This window comes from Colias croceus, chromosome 14 (assembly GCF_905220415.1).
Source record: "Colias croceus chromosome 14, ilColCroc2.1".
In the NCBI taxonomy this organism is placed as follows: domain Eukaryota; kingdom Metazoa; phylum Arthropoda; class Insecta; order Lepidoptera; family Pieridae; genus Colias; species Colias croceus.
The window spans coordinates 6,269,635-6,293,202 of NC_059550.1; the positions used below are offsets into that span (position 1 = coordinate 6,269,635).

Here is a 23,568-nt window from a genome sequence, read left to right on the forward strand (position 1 = left end):
TGTTTGTATATTTAATTGTCAAAGACATTACGGATATTTTTGATTTTACATTAACATAATGAATGTGAGTCTAAAAATATTATTTTTATCGGTAATGTAGATTAAATGTTCTGATAAAAAAGGATAAAACGTACCTATGTTAAATGAGTAATAAAACGTAATTGCGACACAAACGTCTAGTACCTAATGCTTTCATTTTTTCTACGTATTAAATAAAGTAGACTAGTTTATTTTCTGGCTTCATCTAGCATACGATTTACTGCAATTATAATTAAATAATCTAAGATAACGATAGATCTGGTATCATGATAGAAAGTGTTATACATAATACCTACATCTACATATATATTTATTTTCGACTATAAAATATACTTACCTGATTTATGACGCTTATTAAACCAAGCCATTTCCGAACGTTTCATATTACAATTCTTAAACGTCTAATCAGTGGATCAATATGAAATATCAAACAATCCCGCACCGCATTGTGTTCCAATTCTAATTATTAACGGTGTATGATTTCAATTGATTTCATTCGTGAATATTGAATTGTGCCAATACGAATTCAATAAGTTTCACATCACTAAGCATTGTAATTGATATTTCAATTAAAAAGGTCAGGATTCGATGTTTAACTAGCCAGCCGAGTGTTTTAATGTGATTACAGTGATCTGAGGTAGATTTGATAGTCAATATTTTGTGAATTATTTTGAAAATAAATATTATAAATAGAAATGGGATTTTTTCTGTTACATACCTAGATACATATTATATTAATTAACATCGACAAGAATCGGACATTGTATAATTATTAAGTAATTGTGGTATACCTTAGATATTTTTAAAATTAAACAATGTACCTACCTACACTACACTACTACCTACAATTTTACCACTTTATATAAATAAAAATCACCAACAGTGTCCATTGCTTTTAAACCACATTATTTCTTATCTTAACCCCTATCTTAAAAATGAAATAAATAATATTTGTAGTTAGTAAGAAAGAATTTAACATAGAGAGGCAATTAATAAACACCTAACTGAAAAGACAGAATTAACGAAACCGACAAATATTTTCATAAACATTTCCATAATAAGAAATTATTATGGCGTGTTTTAATAAATACGTTTATAAAAAGACATTTTTTATGAGATAAGGAAGGAAATAAGCAATTACCCGACGGCATCTCCTGTTTCACTAATATAATTTAGAATATACTTAATGAACAAAAAAAGCTGAGAGACTTCCTGAACCTTTTAAATCTTATATTATTAAAAACGTTTAACGTGAAAGTAATGAATTTTCTTTAGATTCGTATATTGCTCTACCAAAACAACAGATTAGGTTTTTATTTAAGATTTTTAATATTAATACTTTTAATAAGCACCTAAAAGTGACACGAGAAAAGGAAAAACATGAAGATCATATAGCACTTGGCGACGTGCCAAATCCCAACAATATTGTTATAAGTTTTATGAATATGGATATCAAATAAAAAATATTAAGCGTGAAGCGGCTCCATTGTTTACGTTGTTCTATACGGTTATAGCTAGGACGACTAGGAATCAGACGCTTGGAAAATTATCCTGAAATACAATTAAAGTGTAACGCAATTTATTTTAATTTCAACCCCTTCCCGCGTTTTCTCAGTTGGTAATTTTCGTACGCAACTGGTAATTTTATGAGTCTAATTTCATGATACATTACAAAGTGGAATGTTACGTCTTGGATTTGAAAACAATTTGGAGTGAAAGTGTTTTAAATGCGTGATATAACTCTTACGTAAAGAATGATCCTTTAAAATGGTATTTTAAGAATACTTTAAAGTTTAAACTACAAACTACAAATTAAAAAATACGAATATAAATATTGCGTTTGAACTAAAAAAAAAAATTTTTATTATTATTATTAACTGATTAGCGATTGCATATTATACGATTATTAATTTCACCATGAACTATAAACATTATCGCAAACTAGGTACAAGTCGCGTCAAGTAAAAAGAACGCTGACGGATGGCTGCGCATTGGCGATTTATCAGTCTATTTGGTGTTATGAGGTGGTTATAAGAATAACAAATAGGTAAATGCGAAGCTACGATTCGCGAGCCTAGTTCAAAAATAAAATAATCGGCACATAGCTTTCGTGCAAAACTCGATCCATGTGCACACACGCACAACACACCCCATCACTTTCATCCTTCTTTTTACGTGACGCGTACTCTACCTGAACAACATAATATAACTTTCGGAAAATTCTCTTAAAATCTAAACTTCAATTTCATCATTTTTCTTAGGTTTAAAACAAATTTAAATCGGGATCGCATTCTCACAAGGAAATACTTTCCTGTACTGATTTCGTAATAAAATAGTTGAGAAGGAATTTCTTACAACTTCAGTTGCTTGAGAGATTGCAGTCGAATCCCATTTTAGCTGAGATAACATTAATTTCCTGTTATAACATGACTTCCCAAATATGGAGCATAATAATATTCTCATGGATTTTTGTTCTTTATTTCATTTCATTCTACTAAATATTGTTTCATAACACAATATACCTGGGTACATTACTATATAATATTTTCTTCAGCAATGGTTCAATTTGATATTTAAAAAAATGACACGCGAAAAAGTATAAAAATATATTTTTATAAACTTATAAAACATTAATATTATCTGCGAGGTATATATCTATTAAATCATAAAACGACATAAATATCAATATTGTCTATTATAATAGGTATCATAATTATTATCTGTGCTAATACTAACCTATTACCTAGTGTCTATGCTACGTCACCTAAAGCACAATACTTTACAATTATACCGTTTCCAGTCCTGTATTAATGGTTCGTTCTATTAATCATATGATTGATCACTGAACTAGTTCGCTAAATTCATTTCTAATTCATTCGCCATACATCGCACAAATATTTGATTGATTACCGTTAATTAAGTCATAAGTCGGTTCATTCGTCATTATTTAAGAACTATGAAAGCTAGTTCACTTAATATTAAGAGAGGTTATATAGAAATCCACTTAGTTCCAATTACTAGATAAAATTTTTGATGACTTGCTAATTTAATTTAATGTACTATTAGTTTGGTACACAACAGAGAATTTATACTCATACTTTACCAACTGTAGAGTTTGTTTGTTTGTTTGAACGCTCTAATCTCAGGAACTATAGTCTATAAGTACTTACTGGTCCGATTTTAAAAATTATTTCGGTGTTAGATAGCCCATATATCGAGAAAGGCTATTTATCATCACGCTAAGACCAACAGGAGCGAAGCAATACGGGTAAAGCCGCGAGGTACATTTAGTTAAATATAAGATAGCAGTTCGTTTATAATCACACAAAAGCACATTAAAATTGTAAAAATAATTACTTTCGCTTACCTATATTTATGCAAAGTTATCGATTTTACAGTAAGTATATAATATACTATTTCTTTACCAAGATAAAATCTCGTCAAATAAGTATTGAATATCCATCAATTTGTTCATACACCGTAAAATTGTATAAAATTCTAAGCAATGATCTCTCAGGCTTTCAAAGCGATTGTTGAAGCCGCAACGCGACCGCATGCACACTCAACCGAATTCCATTATTGATTGAAAAGCAATCACATATTATGTACTATTTTATAAGAGAAACCGATTTATGTGACGGGAAATAAAAGAGAAATTGATAAACAAAGTACTTAAGCTTGGCGATGTTTTCCTAACCTCTTTTATAAGGAACACGAAATATCATATCAAACACTTATTGTGAGGGAAGTAGAATCTCATTGATTTTATACAGGTAATAAAGCAGATGTGATTTTCTATAAATCTGATATTTTTTTATATTGACTTTTCTTTACATAATATCTTGGTTTAATATGTTAGCAATTGGACGTTCAAGCCACACTAAACCTACATGTAAGTAAAAGTTTATCTATACTAATAATATAAAGCTGAAGAGTTTTTTTGTTTGTTTGAACGCGCTTATCTCAGGAACTACTGATCCGATTTGAAAAATTTTTTCGGTGTTAGATAGCCCATTCATCGAGGGAGGCTATAGGCTATAATATATCATCACGCTAAGACCAACAGGAGCGGAGCCACGCGGGTAAAAACGCGAACGCAGCTATTTCCATAATATTAAAAAAAAAAAGAACAATGAACTTTATCTTAGTCTAATTTATTATATCTCCATAAAATATACGCCCAAAAGAAATCTCTTAATTAATAAAAGCTCATAAATTTCGCTTCTTCTAAGATTATCATTAGCAAATAATTGCTTTGCGAAATATTAATTTATTCTTAAGTAGAAAGTTTCTGCCGTCATCGTTGTTTGATATGCAAATATCCATTTATATTTTACTTTATTCATTAAGCAGTAATTTCTTAGACTCTAAGGCTGTTATCTAAATTATATAATCTGTATATTGTTAGAGTTTTGCCCTTAGAATCGATATCTAAATGTAAATGTAACCATGTTTGTTTGATACATCGTTTATTTATATACAAACATTTAGAAATAACAAATACTGATTTTGGAATATTATGAAAATGTAAGCGTAATTTAAAAACGGATAAAAATGCCTTTGAGGAAGAGCGTAGCAAACGTAGCTTTTTAAAGCTTAAACAAAATTTTCTGAGTATAATTTATATTATTTTGCAATGCATTGTTTTATAATAATTGTTTATTTTATTAATTCAATTGTTTATAATTTGAATTTGCCTTTGATGAAAACAAGCTATTATTCAGAGAGAAATGATAACGAATTTATACACAATATTTATTTGATAATACATTTTGGCCATCCACTAAAAATTCATCGTTTATTACGTCGCAAAATAAACAAGTTTGGATTAAAAACATTATGAAATCTGGGCTTTATAGTATGCAGTACAATCGAATGGTAATTGCTGAAACCTATATCAATAACACTATCAGTTGTCTGCGAATTGGCTTTAACGTGCATTTGCTTTAAATTAAATGAGATTCGAGTCGCATTGATGCGTTTTTAAAAAATTTTATCTATTTTTATGTTTTATGCAAAAATTGTGTTTTGGTTTCTCGGTGGGTTTTGATGGTAATACGGTAAATACATTGTATTCTGACTCTCAACTTATAAGTAGATTTTGTTAGTTCTAATTTGATTAATAGAGTATTATTTTTTAAATGAATCCACTTGATACAAAAAGTAACTAAATAATAAATGGCAATAAGTATAAAAAAAAATTGTTAACTAAAAAATAGCTACACGCTTAAAAACACAGCAAGCTGTTGAAATAAAATATTTTCCGATGTTACAAATATTGCTTTTGGAAATTGTTATTTTATTGACTTCGTGCCGACCTTGTTAAATTCGACACTGTGATGTTTACCAAAATTCCGCGTATTTTCATGCACAAACTAAACTAAACTAAGCGAGCCGATATTGCTTTAAAACGAACAAGCTTCATATCCCAGCGGTCCATGAATCTGCACTCCGAACGGCATAAATGCTTAGAAATCGTTTATACTACATTTACTCTAGTTAACACTTTCGTCCAATGGAGAGCTATTAACGCAAGTGAACTAAACCGTGAGGAAGATATTTCTGGGCAATTCTTAGGAATGGAATCTTCTAGAATTGTATGTAGCCTTTGTGATCCAAATTTGAAAGATGCAGTGATTTTATCGCAAGGAAGGGATCACGAAATGAGAGAAGGTTTAGAAGAAGAAGAAAGAAGAAAATTAAACAAATCAGATTACCCGACCAATACAAGATCAATAAAAATATAAAACAAAAATCATCAAGAAAACTATAGCTTCGTTAAACTATATATAACTGAAACATTTTGAACGAAAACAATTTCAATTTTCATTTGTTCACGTTAAAATCGCGCGTCAATCACTTGACGAAATAGTATTTGAGTCGGCCCTGCGTTTGAATTTTTTATTGGCAAGTGGGAACCCTATATAGGGATTGTCCAGAAGACCAATATTGGAAATGCACTCGACTATGCGCTAACGAGATGCGGGCCTAATGAACTTGAAATCCTGCGCCTCCATTTTGTATAATGGCCAGTTACAAAGAGTTATGAAATGGAATGACTTTTTTAAATTTGAGATGATTTTTTTTTCTTAGTTTTTTTTTGTTAGCGGACATGTATGCTTAATATTTAGCTAAAGTAAAAATACGTATATTCCAATATAGTTTATTCTTTTGTAGGAATCGAATGAGAGCTTTGTCGTACTAGTATTTTTCAAATATTTATAGCAAAAATATGATTCTATTTGGGTTTTTATTTGTATAAAAGTTAAACAAAGAACTCACATGTCTTCGTATATTATTCAATTATAAGTTGATCTGTCTTGAGCAGGACTTTTGCTGTAATTTGGTTTAATATTCTTTTATATTAATGTCTTAATTCAAATTGAATCTACATCTCAGAAAATGCTAGAGAATGTTAACATTATTATATTCGCAAGAGGAATATGAGTAATTTTTGATTACAAAAAAATATAAACGTACTTACTTAATATGTTACATTTTATCATGAAACAAGAAGTCACATCCAGACTATGATATATAAAAGAGCTAGATACGTTACCCGCTCTCTATTTTGGCAAGAAAAAACTCAGGTAAGTGCCCGAGTTTCACTTAGTCACGCACCATTCAGCGTCGTGCCTGGACGTTCTTTTTGTATTTTAATCGGCAGTTGTTATTACGAAGTACATGAGTGAGACATGTATTATGTCTCGTGCGTGAGAGTGAAAGAGAGAACAACTGTATTGGTGATAATGCGTTAGTAAGTAGGTATGTATTAATTACGCTGTTTTTTAGTGCAATGATGTTGGCGTATGCCGCGTCTACTAGTATAATAGGTCATTGCATCCAGATAGCAATTTTAAATTTATTATTTTCATAATTGTAATCAGGTAATGATAATTCCATAAATATCAATAATGACGCCTCATGATTTCGTTCAAATCTGCAATAACAAAACTATTAAAATTTTATAAAAAGACATTTCCTATCAAAACATTCCCACCTTCAGGTTTCCACTATTGTGATGACGGGTGGTTGATGCGCTTTCCGTCACAGTATAAGCTTCGGAATGGTTTGTGGGAATGAGTAGGTATTTGTAAATCGGATTAAGAGCGAATCCGCAGCCGATAGCCTATTGATTGTTTGTCAATATTCAGCTCATTCTAAAACGTTTAGCGTTTTCATTAGTTTTAACGGTTGATATTTTCAATCATTTAATGGATTGAGATGATGACATTGGGTAGGTAATACTTCTGGATGGAAAGGATGCTATAATTGTACTCTAATAGAAATTCATACAACGATTAAACTACATAGGTATTTGTTTTTAAAATTGCAGTACTATTTTTTAATGAACTAAGATAAAGGAACAGAAACAAGCTTAGGATAAGGATTAATCGTATAGGATCAATCGTAATTCACAAGTATCAACTAAATTATTATAAAAATGTATAATTACCTTAGACCTCACCTTCGTATTTCATTACGTATATTACACCATTTTTTGTAGGGTATCTTCTTACCTACATCTCCTTTTAACTTGCTTCCAGTTCTTCGTAGTTCGTAGCGTCACGCACAGCAGTAAAACTAATGAAATCTAATCAATCAGCATTAGTACATAAATATAAATAGTACAAACATCCAGCATAGCTAAATAATTTGTCGTCCTTTCATTACCATTTCAAATGTCTCGTTCAAGATTAAGTGACATTTTAATAGGTCAGAATTAGCATATGAATAGAGGGTCACAGAGATGAAGGATTAAGTGGTAATAGTGTCTTGGTTGTTAATATCTCATGAGGAGTTAAGCCTATGTGTCAGTAATGAATTATAGAAGGTTGTAAGGGCGGTTTACTCGACACGAACTAATTGTGATTTGATAGTTTATGACCTTCAAGATTAACTGCTACAATTTTACAAGTGGGCTAGGATTAGACTGTTAATTTTTTTTAAACTGATTAATTATTTCTCTTGTGGTATTCCTTTGGGAGTGGGTCGAAAATATGACATACCTACTCTATAGGTTCATTGTTCACATCAAAAGTAAGTTTACTTAGTTTCTGAGATTTTGTATAGGATGTGTGTAGAATAGGTATATACCTAATATTATAAGAAACACAAAATTGTAAGTATACTTCCTTCATGAAAAGGTTGCTTGTAATACGGCTTTACCAACTTTTTAGAATTAGAAATAATATTTTTTATATATTTTTGTTTTGGAAACTTTCTATTATTACATTTTAAGTATATATTTATCATAGTCGAAGCAAGCTGCGGTTTGATGTATGGTTTGGAAAGTTTCTCGTGAGTATCGACATCAAGTTGGAAATTTTAAAGAGTTAAAATACCTTAAACTTTGAGCAATGCGATGCTATTTGGACATGCTTTATGAAAAGACAATAAGATAGTTGCAAAAAGTTTTCAAATTTTAATTGTATTCAAATTTTAAGATAATTTTTTGAACATATACCGATGCTGTAATAATATTACCTTCTAACAAAAACGTTCAGTTTTTTTAAGAGAAAAGTTGTCATAGAAATTCACCGTTAGCCAAGCCTGACTAGTCCATTTTGCTGAGCCAGAATGTTACGCTAAAATTTGTGACATTTATTTTTCATTGCGGTAAAAAAATCACAGTAAAAGTGTGTTTTGTATTTGCCAATATTACAAAAAAAACTAAACCGTATAATATCATACTGGAATTTACCAATAATCCGATAAAATAAAGGGCGTTATACACAGAAGTATGCTGAAATATTTTCGATAGACTTCTATGACCCTTGAATACGTTGAACCCGATAACACTAAGGGGTGAATACCGTCTGCATCCACCTAATGGACGGATGGTGATACCAATTTAATACTGCCCTTATCTAACTCTAAGCACACTGAAGTGTATGTTAAGGTTTTTGTAACATATTTTATTATGCTTTATCGTATTTGATTGTACGTGAGTATGTAATGTACATAGCTATTTTATTAGAGACTTAACCATATTATTTGCAGTTTATTAGTGATCATATTTAATGTAAAGTTTGCGTAACGCTATAAATTAGTAAAAAATCGTATTTGACAACAGTTATTAAGTCTTCAATTTCTAATCTTATATAAGTATTATGAATATGAAACATCCTTGTAGAAAAAACGATATTTACGAATGTTGAAATTCATGACCATTTACAAATTATAAGCCTAATTATATTTATTGAGTTTGTAAAGCTGATTAATTTGCCACGACATAGGAAGAAAATTTTAAATAGGACAAAGTTTCACGTTTTCTTACATTATCTCGGATATTAGCGTATATAAGTATTAAAACTGAAGTATACAAGCAGAGTGGCGCAGTGGAAGCGTGCTGGGCCCATAACCCAGAGGTCCGTGGATCGAAACCACGCTCTGCTAATATATTTTTTATTAATTTGGTCACTGCAGCTTACTATAACATAAAAAAACTTCTAATATTCAAGCATGCATACAGAAGCAGAGTGGCGCAGTGGAAGCGTGCTGGGCCCATAACCCAGAGGTCCGTGGATCGAAACCACGCTCTGCTAATATATTTTTTATTAATTTGGTGACTGCAGCTTACTATAATATAAAAAAACTTCTAATATTCAAGCATGCATACAGAAGCAGAGTGGCGCAGTGGAAGCGTGCTGGGCCCATAACCCAGAGGTCCGTGGATCGAAACCACGCTCTGCTAATATATTTTTTATTAATTTGGTGACTGCAGCTTACTATAATATAAAAAAACTTCTAATATTCAAGCATGCATACAGAAGCAGAGTGGCGCAGTGGAAGCGTGCTGGGCCCATAACCCAGAGGTCCGTGGATCGAAACCACGCTCTGCTAATATATTTTTTATTAATTTGGTGACTGCAGCTTACTATAATATAAAAAAACTTCTAATATTCAAGCATGCATACAGAAGCAGAGTGGCGCAGTGGAAGCGTGCTGGGCCCATAACCCAGAGGTCCGTGGATCGAAACCACGCTCTGCTAGAATGCATTTTATTTTAATTCTTCATAAAATACATCTACTAATAAAAATAGCAATCGTTACCTTCAGACTTAAATCAATGAATATGTGTAAAATACCTTTTGATTTTTTAATTTTAATTATCAAAACATACAGAGAATTAATACACTAGCAAGACAATATAGTGTTATAAATACCTACTCGATGGGGAATGGGGATACTAGAAATTTTAAATTACTCATAAAGAACAATAACAATATAAACATTGTTTGTATAATATGATGGATAATATATCTTTATTAATCCATTATCAATATTGAATTACGATATTAAAGAGAGGTCAAAGTAAAATTCCATTTCAGCCAAAATTAGAACACGACTTGAACCCACAATTTAATTAAAATATTTTTGGAGTATTTCCATCGTTGCAAAAGCTGTAATTTATAACAAATATTGAATAATTTGTATTGACCTGTTGGACTTCAAAGATAACAAAAAAAAACTTTTTTAACAAATATAAATTATTGGAAATGGAAAGTGGAAACTACCATAATGAACGCTATTGAAGAAGATAATATCAGAGGGTAATCAATATATTTCTAATATTTTGTTGTTGTTAGAGAGAATGTAAACTAGGCCCGAATCCCTGACTCACTTCAATGAAACCTAACTATGGTTACATTTTCAAAATATTTAATGAAAATTAATTGATATTGACAGAAGAGGCGATATTCTTCTCCAGGTTAAGGCTACACTTTTATAACCTTTCTCTTACCTGTATAATATCATTCTAATTGTTGTGGTTTCAAAGCAATCTATTGTTAATACATATATTTATTAGGGCAAGTCATCTACATTACAGTCACTTTTCATCTTCACGAAAAGAACATTATACAATTATTCCAATAGTAAAACTCAATTCAACTCCTCTACGCGTGCAGGAAACACGTCGTGCTTGCCCCAATCCAATTATTTCCAAATATTAATTGTCTGAGTATGAATACCAATAATTAATCGTACGTGACGTTTACAAGCTGAAATAAAGGCGAATATTCCTGAGCAACTGTATTTTGTTTCACCATAAATTTCATTACCCCCAAATGAACATACATAAATGCATAGATATTTTTAAAGGGCTATTTGGAGCTCAAAATGACTTTTCATTCACTGACCTGCCCTGAGGCCTGAACTACCGGTAAGAGGTTGAATGAGTAAAAATTCGCGAATGGTCCAAAGTACAAGCTTTTTTTTTTTTTTTTTTTTTTATTGGTAATAGGGAAGCGCTTGACCACAATCTCGCCTGATGTTAAGCTGAGATGTGGTCTAAGATGGAACGCGCTTCCCTAGAAGGTACCTGTTCACTCTACGCTTGAAGACCCCCATATTGTACTCGTCGGGGAACACAGACTCAGGAAGCATGTTCCAGTCCCTCGCGGTTCGGATAAAGAATGTGGAACCGAACCGCTTAGTCCGGGTACATGGAACGTCCACCATATGGCGATGCCTAGAATCTGTGCGCCTCGACGATCGATGGAAGAACGGGGATGGCGGAACGAGATCGTGCAGTTCCGCAGCGCACTCTCCAAAGTGTATCCGATAGAAGACCGATAAGCTGGCCACTCTGCGGCGGTGACCGAGGCTCTGGACCTTTTTGCCTACTAGGTTATCGTCGTTTATGAGCCTCTTGGCACGCCTCTCTATCGCCTCAAGCGCCTCCAGCTGGTACTTGGCGGAACCGTCCCAGAGGTGAGAACAGTATTCCATGCACGATCGGACTTGTGCTTGATAAAGGTTGAGCAACTGTCCCGGGCTGAAATACTGTCTCACCTTCGCCAGAATTCCAAGCTTTTTTGAGGCTACTTGGGCTTTAGATTCAATGAAGGAACCAAAGTTCAGAGTAGGCGTTAAGGTGATACCAAGAAGCTCGAGGTGGTTAGTTATCGGCACGGACACACCTTGGAAATTCGGAGTCAGGTGGAATGGACTCCGTTTAGCGGAGAATAGACACGCCTGGGTCTTAGACGCATTGAACTTGACCAGATTGGCATCGCCCCAGTCGGAGACCGCCTGTAAGGACAAGTTCATGCGATCGACCATCGCCTCCCGTAGAGACTGAATTTGTGCCGCACTGGCTCGCGCGCTGGATACATATATCTCCACAACAGTACTATCGTCTGCGTACCCATAGATACCGGGTTTCAGCAGATCGTTGATGTGTAGCAGGAAGAGTGTTGCGGAGAGAACTGATCCCTGAGGGACTCCGGCATTTATAGCCATTTGGTCGGACGAGCAGCCGTCGACGACTACCCGAAGCGACCGGTCTCTCAGAAAATCTGAGATCCAGGCGCAGAGACCAGCAGGCAGACCGTAGGATGGAAGCTTGCCAATAAGACTATCATGCCAGACCCTATCGAAGGCCTTCGAGATATCAAGGGAGACAGCAAGTGCTTCACCATGATTCTCGATGGCCTCGCTCCAGATGTAGGTGGCGTACGCTAGAAGATCCCCAGTGGACCGGTTTCGGCGGAACCCGTATTGTCGGTCACTGAGGAGGTCGTTCGCTTCTAGGTGTGCCAGGAGCCGGCTGTTCAGTACACGTTCCATAGTCTTACAGAGTATGGACGTGACTGATATTGGCCTGTAGTTGGAAGGATCGGCACGACTGCCTTTTTTGGGCACAGGCTGCACGTTGGCAAGTTTCCATGATTTCGGTACTATTCCAGTCGTCAACGAAAGGCGAAAGAGGCGTGTCAAAACAGGAGCAAGTTCAGGCGCACAGGTTTTAAGAACTATGGCTGGAATTCCATCAGGGCCACTGGCTTTATTCACGTCAAGACTCCGCAGCGTTTTAAGAACCTCCGTCTGACGGATGCGAATTTCCGGCATTTTCGCCTCGCATCCAGGTAGACTGGGTGGTTTAGTTAACTCTGTCACCTCCTGATTTTCGAAATCAGTGAGTAGGTAAAACTTGCTAACTTCAAATTGTATTGATGAATACACTTATTAAAAGTTAAACTTTTGATCGATGGAACTAGGAACACAAGGTGATTAAATATTTTATATATGAATCAATTATATGTAATTGTTGTTTTCTTTACAGTGATATAAGATATTTCATAACATTTATAAACGAATAATCCGGTTTTATTGAAAATTTTTAATACGGTATTTTTTAATTAAGTACACAAAATATATTAATATTTTACAGGATAATCATTAGGGTACTTCATCTTACAAGGCAATCAGCAAGGTATCTTACGTCTTTATCAATTCGGTTTGCTACCAATAAATGAACATTGCAATATTTCGCCATTCTCTTATGACTTGTACCAAAATAATGTTAAGCTGTCGAAGTAGCCACGGTCAGGCTCTCGAGTCAAGTGCGGCATTATGAACCGTCTGCTCACTCTTAACCCTCGTTCAGAATCCTAATTGAAATTTAAGAAATGTTACCTTTATTTGGAAATTTGACTAAATGTTACCGAGGACCTTTTATTTAAAGGTCGGCTTTGTTCTTGTCCACAGGTTTCAATTACTGCTTTAAGTGGAACCGAATAATGATCGATTCTGATAATAACGTTTAATGGAAAATCGTATGTGAGTGATATTTTACTCGACTTTCTGGAGTTTTACTTTTATTTTACAGCGATGATAAATTTTGTGCCCCTTAAAATAGTCGAGAAATATAAGATAAAATCTGCATTTATACAGTATTGCTTTGATAAATTGAAAGGCGCCCAAATTTGGTATAATATTTTGTACTCCTTCTGTTGCATGAATCCCTGTAATGAAACCACAACACCATTAAACCACTTTTTAGTGCAGTATAATTAAAAAAAATTAAATCGTCTCTTTCCTATCTAGCAACTCATACCGATATAATAGACAAAAAAATAACAAAATACCTATTCGTTTTCACTGTTGTTATAATAATAAATGAGCAAGGACCTCTAACATTATTCTAACGTAAAAATAGAAAAACGCCACAGGCCCAGTCACATACATGTAGATTGTAGAATATCACAAGGACTGTATGAGAAATAAAATATAAATTATTCAACAAAAGCGGTGAGCACACGTTTCATCTTTCACATTGAATAAATATTTTAACAGGAATACTCGTTTAACCTTATTTCGTAAATTAACAACGTAGCTTATTCTGGCGGAATAAATTCACATCTGTTATTGTTTTCGTTTTATATTTTAGCTGGTTTATGTCTAGATTTCATTTGTTGAATTATAAATTAAAATCTATTAAGACCAACTAAGAATATTTTGCCTTTTGTTAATATTTCGCTGTAAACCTGCGAATATTTAAGGTAATGGAATTGTCTACTATAATTATACAGAAACATCACTGTTTAGTTAATTCCAGACCCGAATTGCTACTATCTAACTAAATAAACTTGGGTGTTTCAATTAATTTTGGGATATCAACAATAACAATTTTCGGTAATTATATTTATTGTGCGCGGTCGGAAGCTTTTCTAAGGTAATAACAAATTTTAAACATTGCTCAGTATTGTTATTTAATAAACACATTGAAATTCTTGGTTCGTTGTTAATAGCCTTGTTAATTAACTTCAGGAGAATAGTAATTAAAATACTGTAAATAAGTTAAAATTTTGACATAAATTATATTACGAACTACTTAGGTGTTTTATCGTATTATTATTTATATCCAATTTATGCCTTATTAATAAGTAAGTATGTGGGTAAACGGTTATACGCTGACGGTATATTTAGAACTGGATAGATAATGGTTAAACCTACTGAATACAGAAATTCTTTTAACCAATAATTTACAGTAAACGTAATAAATTAAGGCACATAATATTTTTTACATTACCCATTCTCAGATAATGTGGTTCATAATAATTATATAGTTGTGAAAAAAGACGCTAAAAATAAGCTCATTTAAGGTTAAACCTACTGAATACAGAAATTCTTTTAACCAATAATTTACAGTAAGTTACAATAAATAAAGGAACATAATATTTTTTACATTACCCCTTCTAAGACCCCTTCTCAGATAATGTGGTTCATAATAATTATATTTGTGAAAAAAGACGCTAAAAATAAGCTCATTTAATAACGCTAATTATCTTATGATTAAGCTTAAACAAGGATACGTGGTACAACATTCACGCCTTATTCCATTTCTCCGTACATTCTCGTAGTCTCATTTCATTCGACGCCAACGCAATGTTCGAGCACATATAATTTAATCTGCTTAGCTTTAATTCCTACTCGGATAGCGCTACATAGAAATTTTTCTCCTGACTTGCAAATAAATGGGAAGCTTTATTCATTGTTTGATAGATCATATTATTTCAGGTCGCTCGCTGACTTTTCTTGGAGCTATCTTGCTGCTATATAATACTGCGCTGTGAGATTTTATTATTCGTTATTTTTAAAGTAATAGTTTGGCGTATTTAATTAAATGGAATTGTAAATAGGTACCTATACGATTGAAAATGAAATTGACTTTTGTATACAAATATATTAACGAAACAGAATTGAAAGTAAGTATAGCATAGAAAATGAAATTGACTTTTGTATACGAATATAATATAGATACCTAAATGAAGTCTTTGTGATATTATAGAAGCGATGTAGTACTAAGTAAAACGAATAAGCGATAAAAAACAGGATACTCGAGACAGCCCTTAGACAATGCGAAGAGTTTGCTCGTATCATGCACCCCATAATGCAGCTGTCCTCGTAATTAGTAAGATAAGTATAATTATAGCATGCCTTGTGATTTAAAAGGAGTATCAGTGGTAGTGCTTAGCGTTGTTGTACAAATACGATAATAATGAGTGGAAAGTGGAAATTCTTCATTTGAATTGTTCTTATGTACACATTAAAAAAAAACGGACTTTAATCATAAAAATGCTAGTTTATAACTTCGCACGTTACTACGACTACTATTTCGTTACACTGTACACATTAGAAACCATGACACATTGGTTTTCTTAAACTAGATTTCAGAAAAATATGCATTCTACCAGTAGTTTTGTAATATACACACATACCTAACGATATTATTATACTACCTATAAGAAAAATTAAAGGAAAAATAAAAAATATTTTTAAATTCGCGTATTATAAAATTGCTATTAGATAAATGAGATCACAAGGATCAGAGACATTTCAACAAAACTCCTTCTCTAAGTATTTAATCCGAGACAAAGTTTCTAACATGTACTAATTAGCTACTGAATGTAAGAAATAAGTACCCTTCTAACTACATTTGCGTTTAAACTCGAGTAATGTTTGACTTCCCTTTCATGTTTGTTAAAAGAACTTTTTGAATCCTCTGTGAATAAAAATTTCTAACGAACATTACAAGTAACTAAACAATGTCAAACATTCCGAGTGAAATATATTAAAACGTTCTCAAGAAATGTCTTACATTTTTCATTTACTATTTTTCAACATCTCTGCGGAGAGTTCTGTTCGGATTTTAATATTAAATACAGTGTAGGTACGCTTTTGTTCTTTGACCTTGTAGCGACCCCTGTATTAATATTAATATATTATTACAAGTAAGTGTGTAGTAAACTGAATTACCCATCTAAAAATGGCTGCTCATGAAGCAAAGTAAGAAATTATGACTAAAACAATAAGCGGCCCCTCCCCTTCTATTGAAAAAAAATGGCGGATTCTCTAGAGACTAGGCTTAGAAACATGGATAATTAGTGTTTCATTGTTAATTGTCGCCCTTTGATACAAAGCGAATGGTTATAAACACAAGGGAATTGTATGTTTGAAATATTAATGAGTCCATTAGTAGCTTCTTATTTATGTTCATTCGTAAATGGTTGTGAATAACATTTATTTAAGTAGGTTATTTTTAAAAGAATTTAAACTTAAACGATGATGTGTCGTAAACCATGAGATGCTAAGAAGCATCTTATTGCAATGAAATTGTAATCGAAATTTCAAGATTTATAAGCTAGTTAGTTACGTGTACATGTAGGTAGGTAATATTATAATAAAGGTTTTTAATCACTACAACGTAAAAATTTCAATAATATAATACATTATATTATTTTAAACAACTATTTTATATTGTTTGTTATTTTTAATTAAAATGCAAAAGCGAAACCCTGTTTTTAATTATGCACGCGATATAACTTTATTTCAGCAACAAACCATATTACGATGCTAAAATAAAATATGTTCACGCAAAATTAAAATAAGAAACTATTAAAATTACATAACTTGCTTTTAACATTTTTTAATTGAAATTATTTGCTAACAACTTCTCTACCTATTTAATAGACTACAGACCAACATAAGCGAAACATACTTTTAAATACATTACACAAAAACGCATTTTATTAAATATGTGTTTAATCCGCTGTCATACGAGGGTGGCAATGGACTTTAAAGTAGGTACTATGCAGTGGTTACACTATCACGCCCAGGCAAGAGGAGGGGAGCGTTTAAGCCTGTGATAACTACTCCAGCAAATAGCACTTTATTGTGCATTATAACATAAAGCGTTCTTTTAACTAAAATAATTATAGATAAAACTTTATTTAATTAGCATCATGCAGCTCTGATGTAATATTGATTTTGAATCCTCACTATCAATAGTATAGGTACCTATTATGATGATTATAACTTTTGTGAGGGGATTCTAAAGCCTGTAACACAGTTTTGAACTAACACAGGCTTTAGTTTCCCCAAATTTTAAATTTTAACTGTATTATTTTAAAATTTTGCAACTTTGCAACTAAGGAATTATCTAGAATTTCCAAATCACATCGAATTACACATTTCATGCAAATAAGAGAACAATTGATTTTACATACCTTGACATTAGTATTATTCCACGATTGTATAATATATGCGTCGACAATATCCCTTTATTTCCTTGAAAAACTTTTGTTATCCATAAATAAATATCTGTAGTACGTAGGTACGCGGACACCAAGATTTTGCACGCAATAATGATAAAATACGAATGTTCTAATGCGTTCGCATTCGTCCTGCAATATGAGTGACATCTTTTGTTTTTTTTTCTACCCTCAAAAAATATAAATTAGTAAATGTCCGTAGACAGAGTTTCTCTGTCTACGTAAATGTCTGTTCGTAGACATTATAACGTCTCATTTTTAATCTCTGCATAATTTATTTAACTTAATTTGAATTTAATAAGATTTTACTTACATTATGATTATCAAAAATTATAGAAATTATTCATCAAATTTAAAAAGTTTCCAAACGTCACTTTGATTCCATACAATTTGAATACAACTATAGATAACCTCGTTAAACGTAGATAACACTAACAGTGAAAATTGTATTAAAGTCCAATACCGCGACAAATCCCCAAACCTCAGCTCACGTACAGACGTTTTGTTTTATCACCCCCCACTGCTCGCGATACGCCGTCCAATATGTCTTTAAAAATACTGCAGCAATATTTTCAATTTTCGATTTAAAGAGTGCAGAACCTGTATTTGATTTTAAAGCTTCGAGTGCAAGAGAAAACTTTTACTGAAAACGTTCATAAGGTTTTAAATTTCAATTTCAGCGGATCACCGCTAACGTTCTGGGGAAGCAAACAATGGCGGCGTGTGTTAGAAAAAATTCATCAGGTAAGTAAACTGACGTATAATCTTTCAATATTCCTGCAGTGTTTTATGTTTTCAGTTCAATTTTATATAAATTTTTACAGGGAGTATTATAATTCGTTATCGCATTAAAAAAAATAATGTTAGGCTAAACATCAAATCAGTATTGTAGGCTAAACATCAAATCAGTATGTATAAAGTTAGTATTACGTTCTTTTAATTTCAAAGCCTTTGTAATTTTGTTTTAAGCCTTTATAAATTCGCAAATTTAAATTGAATTTTGCATCACAACGCAACCGCTTCTACAGCTTAGTTTACTAACTTTTAACCATTCAATTTATATTTTTTGTACCTTTCAAAAATATATTCCTGTGAATTTATTTTATTGCACATTCCACAAAACTGCAACTTTTATTTCTGCAAAAGTTCCGTCCAAAACGCCATGTCCACATCGTGTTAGTCGCAAAAACAACGTAACAAAATTATTGAAGGTTTAATCCGTTTATTTTTGCCGAATAAAAGTTAAAAGTCGACGGTAGCTGGTATTTGCCCAACAATTACATTCACTTTGTATATTTTATTTGGGAGTGTTAAATTTTTTCATACCAATCTCCCGAAACAATTTTCATTCTCATCCGGTTTCTGAACCGTAGGCTGATGTATCTGCTTGAATATTTCATATTCCAATGTACGGTTAGGGATATGAGATTTGGTAGATGGATTTGATGGGGAAGCAAAAAGGAATATTTTATTGAGGAAACGTAAGAAATAATTACCTTTTCTGTGTTTCGAGAACCGGAATGTATTTTATTTCCAAGTTCATCAATTCTAAGAACTAAGTAGGTAATTATATTATTTTTACGTAAGTCAAATTATTTATGAAATAACAAGAACCTACTTACAATAATTTTGCTTCTATTTAAAGTACGCAAAATGATTTACCCGCTAAGCAAGTACATATCCAGCCATATACTTGGTAACCGGACAATAATTTCTTCGCAATAATACCAAGGGATTTTCAAAGCAAAACGAATGTATAGAAACGCCATTAACAGCTACTAACATGCACATCGCCGCAGGAAGTTCGCTTGAACTTCGGCCAAGTTTAACTTCTCGAGGAATGGTTCCATTATGCCACTGACTGATTTGTTATTTATTGGCCACTCGTGAGCCTCATAGAGTTAGCTCGGTTATTATGTACCTGCAGCTCTAACTTTCTTCTAAGTAAGTCGTGCTCCTGGTTTATGGATTCTGTTCAGCGCTCTCGTATTAGAATTTAAAAAGGGTATGAAGTTCTTAGTTCTTGAAAATACGAGTTCCATGGAATAAGACGTGAACAATCTTTATTTCTTCAGCATCGGTAGTTAGTACTTTGTACTTGATAAAATGTTGTCATTAGTGTCGTGTCTAGTAGTAAATTACTATTCTTTATATTTTGAGGCATTACAATAGTAATTATAGCGTTTATTTCCTTGATAAACTTTGGTAAAATCGCATCAATCAAGGATCTGCCCCAACGCGTGATACTGTATTTATTGCCGGTGCAATATATTTCGATTCTCTTACAAATACTGCTTAACGAATATCAGTTTTCATTGGGATATTGCTTTTGTGCAATGGACCGAAAGGATTACGAGTATTGTATTCGATTTTAATGAAATGGGAATAGTCACTTCATCACATTTTCAGATGGCTTATTCTCAGATGTGGCAGTCTAATTAGCAAAGTGTTACTATATGCATATTTTGCTTTTTAATACCGATTATTATTCAAAATGTAGATATAGATTATAAGAACAATGTTCTTATTAATATTTATAACTTGCTGATTTTTTTATCGTTACCGTTAACTGTATAAAGTCGATCATTACAGGGTCTTCAATAAAAAAATGAAAAGTTATTAAACATTTATGCTCATTTCTCATTTTATTCTTTTAAAAAAAAATGTCCTAAATTATGTAAATAAAGTGTATTGTCACAATAGCCAACCAATAAATTCATGGTTTTGCAAATAATTGTTTAAAAACTTTTGCTTTTATAAATCACCATAAAGTGTCCATGTCCCTCTACTGGGGTAAGGGGTAAACTTTTTTTTCATCGTCTCCATCGGGAATCGAACCCAGGAACAAAACCTCGGTACTACGCTCACGCGTTAATCACTGTACCAAGGAGGCGGAGGTCAAATCATCATAGATCGGTGTTATTTCTCTCTTTTCCATCTCAAAAGCAAACAATACAAAGCATCTCTTTTTCTTTAAGCTAGTTTGTTTCACAAAAACACATAACACACACATGCTACATTGCACCTCGCCCGATAAAAACGCATAAATAAAACCTTTAAACCAAGAAAGTCGCCATAAACTATTCAGTGTCCTCTTAAATTAAAAAAATAGCCGGCATTGTACAATTTTATTGAATTCTGCGGGATCGTTAACACGTGCCTGAATAAAACATTAACAGAGTCGGAAATCGCCGTATTATTTATTGCTCTGAAAACGAATTTTATGGCTAATAGCGGTTTTGTAGGGGCTTCAAGTGAGACATAATTTTTCCGTTTAATCGCTACATCACCAACTGTTATGGACTTGAAAAACTTAATTAACTGTGAGTCAATTTGAAGTTGAAATAGCGCTTTAATAAAACAATAGTAATGATTTATAGCTTTACATTGATATAATAAATTCTAGATGATTCAAAACGACAATAGATTAATTATACTTAATCGTTTTAATGTATTATTATTTATGTTCCTAAGTAGCTTTACCAGATTTATTCTTCCAAAGACTAGAAGCTCACAAGGGCTCTTCAAGGACGTCATATAAGACGCGTAGCAGTTTAATTAAATTTCTTCGATTCTTTGCTTACATGAAAGATTCGTAGAACAAAAATTCTTGGTATTTTATTATCTAGATTCGGACAGCTCGCTTTCATCTCACGTTTCGGATATTTCAAATACAATTTCCAATAGAAGATTATGCTGGATTTTTCCGTGTGTGCTTTTCGTTTGTATTTTCCGAGCGGATTTTACAGAACCTGTATCTGTAAATATCTGCATGAATATTTCGTATGGAAAGCGTCTTCAAACTATAAAATACGGATTTTTTACATGTATACGAAACAAGTTAAATTGTAGAAAACGAGACACGTATGCAATTTAATTCATCCAATTTATAAGTTGGATAACATTATCTTATCCTGAAAAAAAAATCTTGCTATTCAGGATATAAAAATATTTTTACTAAAAGTATAGGTACAACGTAAGTCAATAAATTCCTAGCTACTTCATTTTCAATATGACAATCTTTACAAAGCAATTTCCTAGAGAATTCAGAAGTTTCAAATAGAAAAGAAAAAGTAAATATGTTTTTCCAATTTTTATAGTAAACAATAAATAACCTGTTCACAAAATAGTTTTGGTCCAATAAATTCTCTAACTTCGGGAACAGATTGCTAGAAAAATTCAGATTTCGGTATTCATATTTATTAGAATTATTGGATTTTCGCCGCGAAATAGAGCAATAAGTCATAGAAAATATAGAGTATTGTAGTCGTGACCCACTTCCAATTTCTGTGCAAATCATTCTGCAATAAATGTTTTGGAGTCCACAGTTTCGATAAATAAATATTTCCATAGGTTCATAAAAATACCAAAAGTTGCGACTTTATGCGTCGAGTTGAGACCTACGGGCTAAGGCTACGATAGAAGAAAGAATTTGTTTTTCTACTTATGTAAAATAATATTATGTATGAAAAGAAAAAAGGGATTCTTATTTTTAAAAATTACGTTTGTATACATAGGTACTCAATTCATATCCATTTATTTATTTAGTCAATTGGATTAGCGTTCTGTAAATCATGTTTACATCAAATCACTTAGTTAAGTAATCATAATAAGTATCAGAGTCATAATTTCAGGCTAAAATGGCTAAAATCTATAGTTTTATCAACTGGGCCTTATCCTCTACAGTTTTCACTTAATTATAAAAGAAAACGCACCTCTTTACGGTGACATAATTGAAAATAGTTGATACAACCACCCGTTAATAATAATGCAGACACAGCAACGTGACATTTTAATGTTTTATGCAGAACTTTACGTGATAATGGCCGACGCTCCTTGGGAATTTCGGGTTTTTTGCTTTATATTTATTGGACGTAATTTTTGTAGTCCGTACTTTTGGTAAAATCAAACATATTTATATATGTATAGTATGTATATTTAGGAAGAATTAAAGTACCTATAAATTGTCATATTATCTATCCACTATTTAGGTAGGTACCTACCTACTTGTAGTCATTACCGACACTGCACAAAGTTTTCTATCAAATAATATGAAAATCCACAGTTAACGCCTTCTGATTCAGAATGGCCAGGTAACTTTCAAACCAAATCAATTAATTTTCTCAACTTAACACCTTTAACTAATATTATTTTCAAACTTCACCTTTTTAACTACACTTAAGTTTTTGCTTTATCAAGATTTCATATACTTACCCCTTACAAACGATAATAAGTAATTGAAACATACCGTGAAGGAGTGACAATCACGACAAATGAATACAACATACAAGCAACTGTGAAACAAGTGAAGATACAAGCTAATAAAACCGCGTTAATAACTACCTATTAATCATTGTCAATTACTCCACAATGTATCAATGAACAATAACTACGCGACCCACATCAAACGGGACATTAAATTGACGACAAGCTATACGACGTGTTACAACGTTTTTAGTGTCGACTTAACGATAAATACCACCGTTTTACTTTCATTGCTAGGTAATATTGCGCAGGTCAAGAGAACAAATAAATAAAAATGTGGATAGGTATATAAAAAAAGGATAGAATTGAATTATTAGCTAAGCAATTTCCTTATTTGCATCAAAGGAATAAATTCCTATATAAGTAGATACAATTTAAATTAACACTGTCGGAATATTACAATGTATATTATCAAGTTATT

At 32.3% G+C, this 23,568-nt stretch overlaps 5 non-coding genes across 5 annotated transcripts; all 5 read left to right on the forward strand.

Annotated features, from left to right (window-relative positions):
• Window positions 1-9,366: 9,366 nt before the first annotated feature.
• On the forward strand, window positions 9,367-9,438 carry Trnam-cau. The gene has a single exon. It is a non-coding gene; the product is annotated as a tRNA-Met (tRNA).
• Window positions 9,439-9,515: 77 nt separating this feature from the next.
• Trnam-cau lies at window positions 9,516-9,587 on the forward strand. The gene has a single exon. It is a non-coding gene; the product is annotated as a tRNA-Met (tRNA).
• Window positions 9,588-9,664: 77 nt separating this feature from the next.
• On the forward strand, window positions 9,665-9,736 carry Trnam-cau. Its single transcript has one exon. It is a non-coding gene; the product is annotated as a tRNA-Met (tRNA).
• Window positions 9,737-9,813: 77 nt separating this feature from the next.
• Trnam-cau lies at window positions 9,814-9,885 on the forward strand. Its single transcript has one exon. It is a non-coding gene; the product is annotated as a tRNA-Met (tRNA).
• A 77-nt stretch (window positions 9,886-9,962) lies between these two features.
• On the forward strand, window positions 9,963-10,034 carry Trnam-cau. Its single transcript has one exon. It is a non-coding gene; the product is annotated as a tRNA-Met (tRNA).
• Window positions 10,035-23,568: the final 13,534 nt, after the last annotated feature.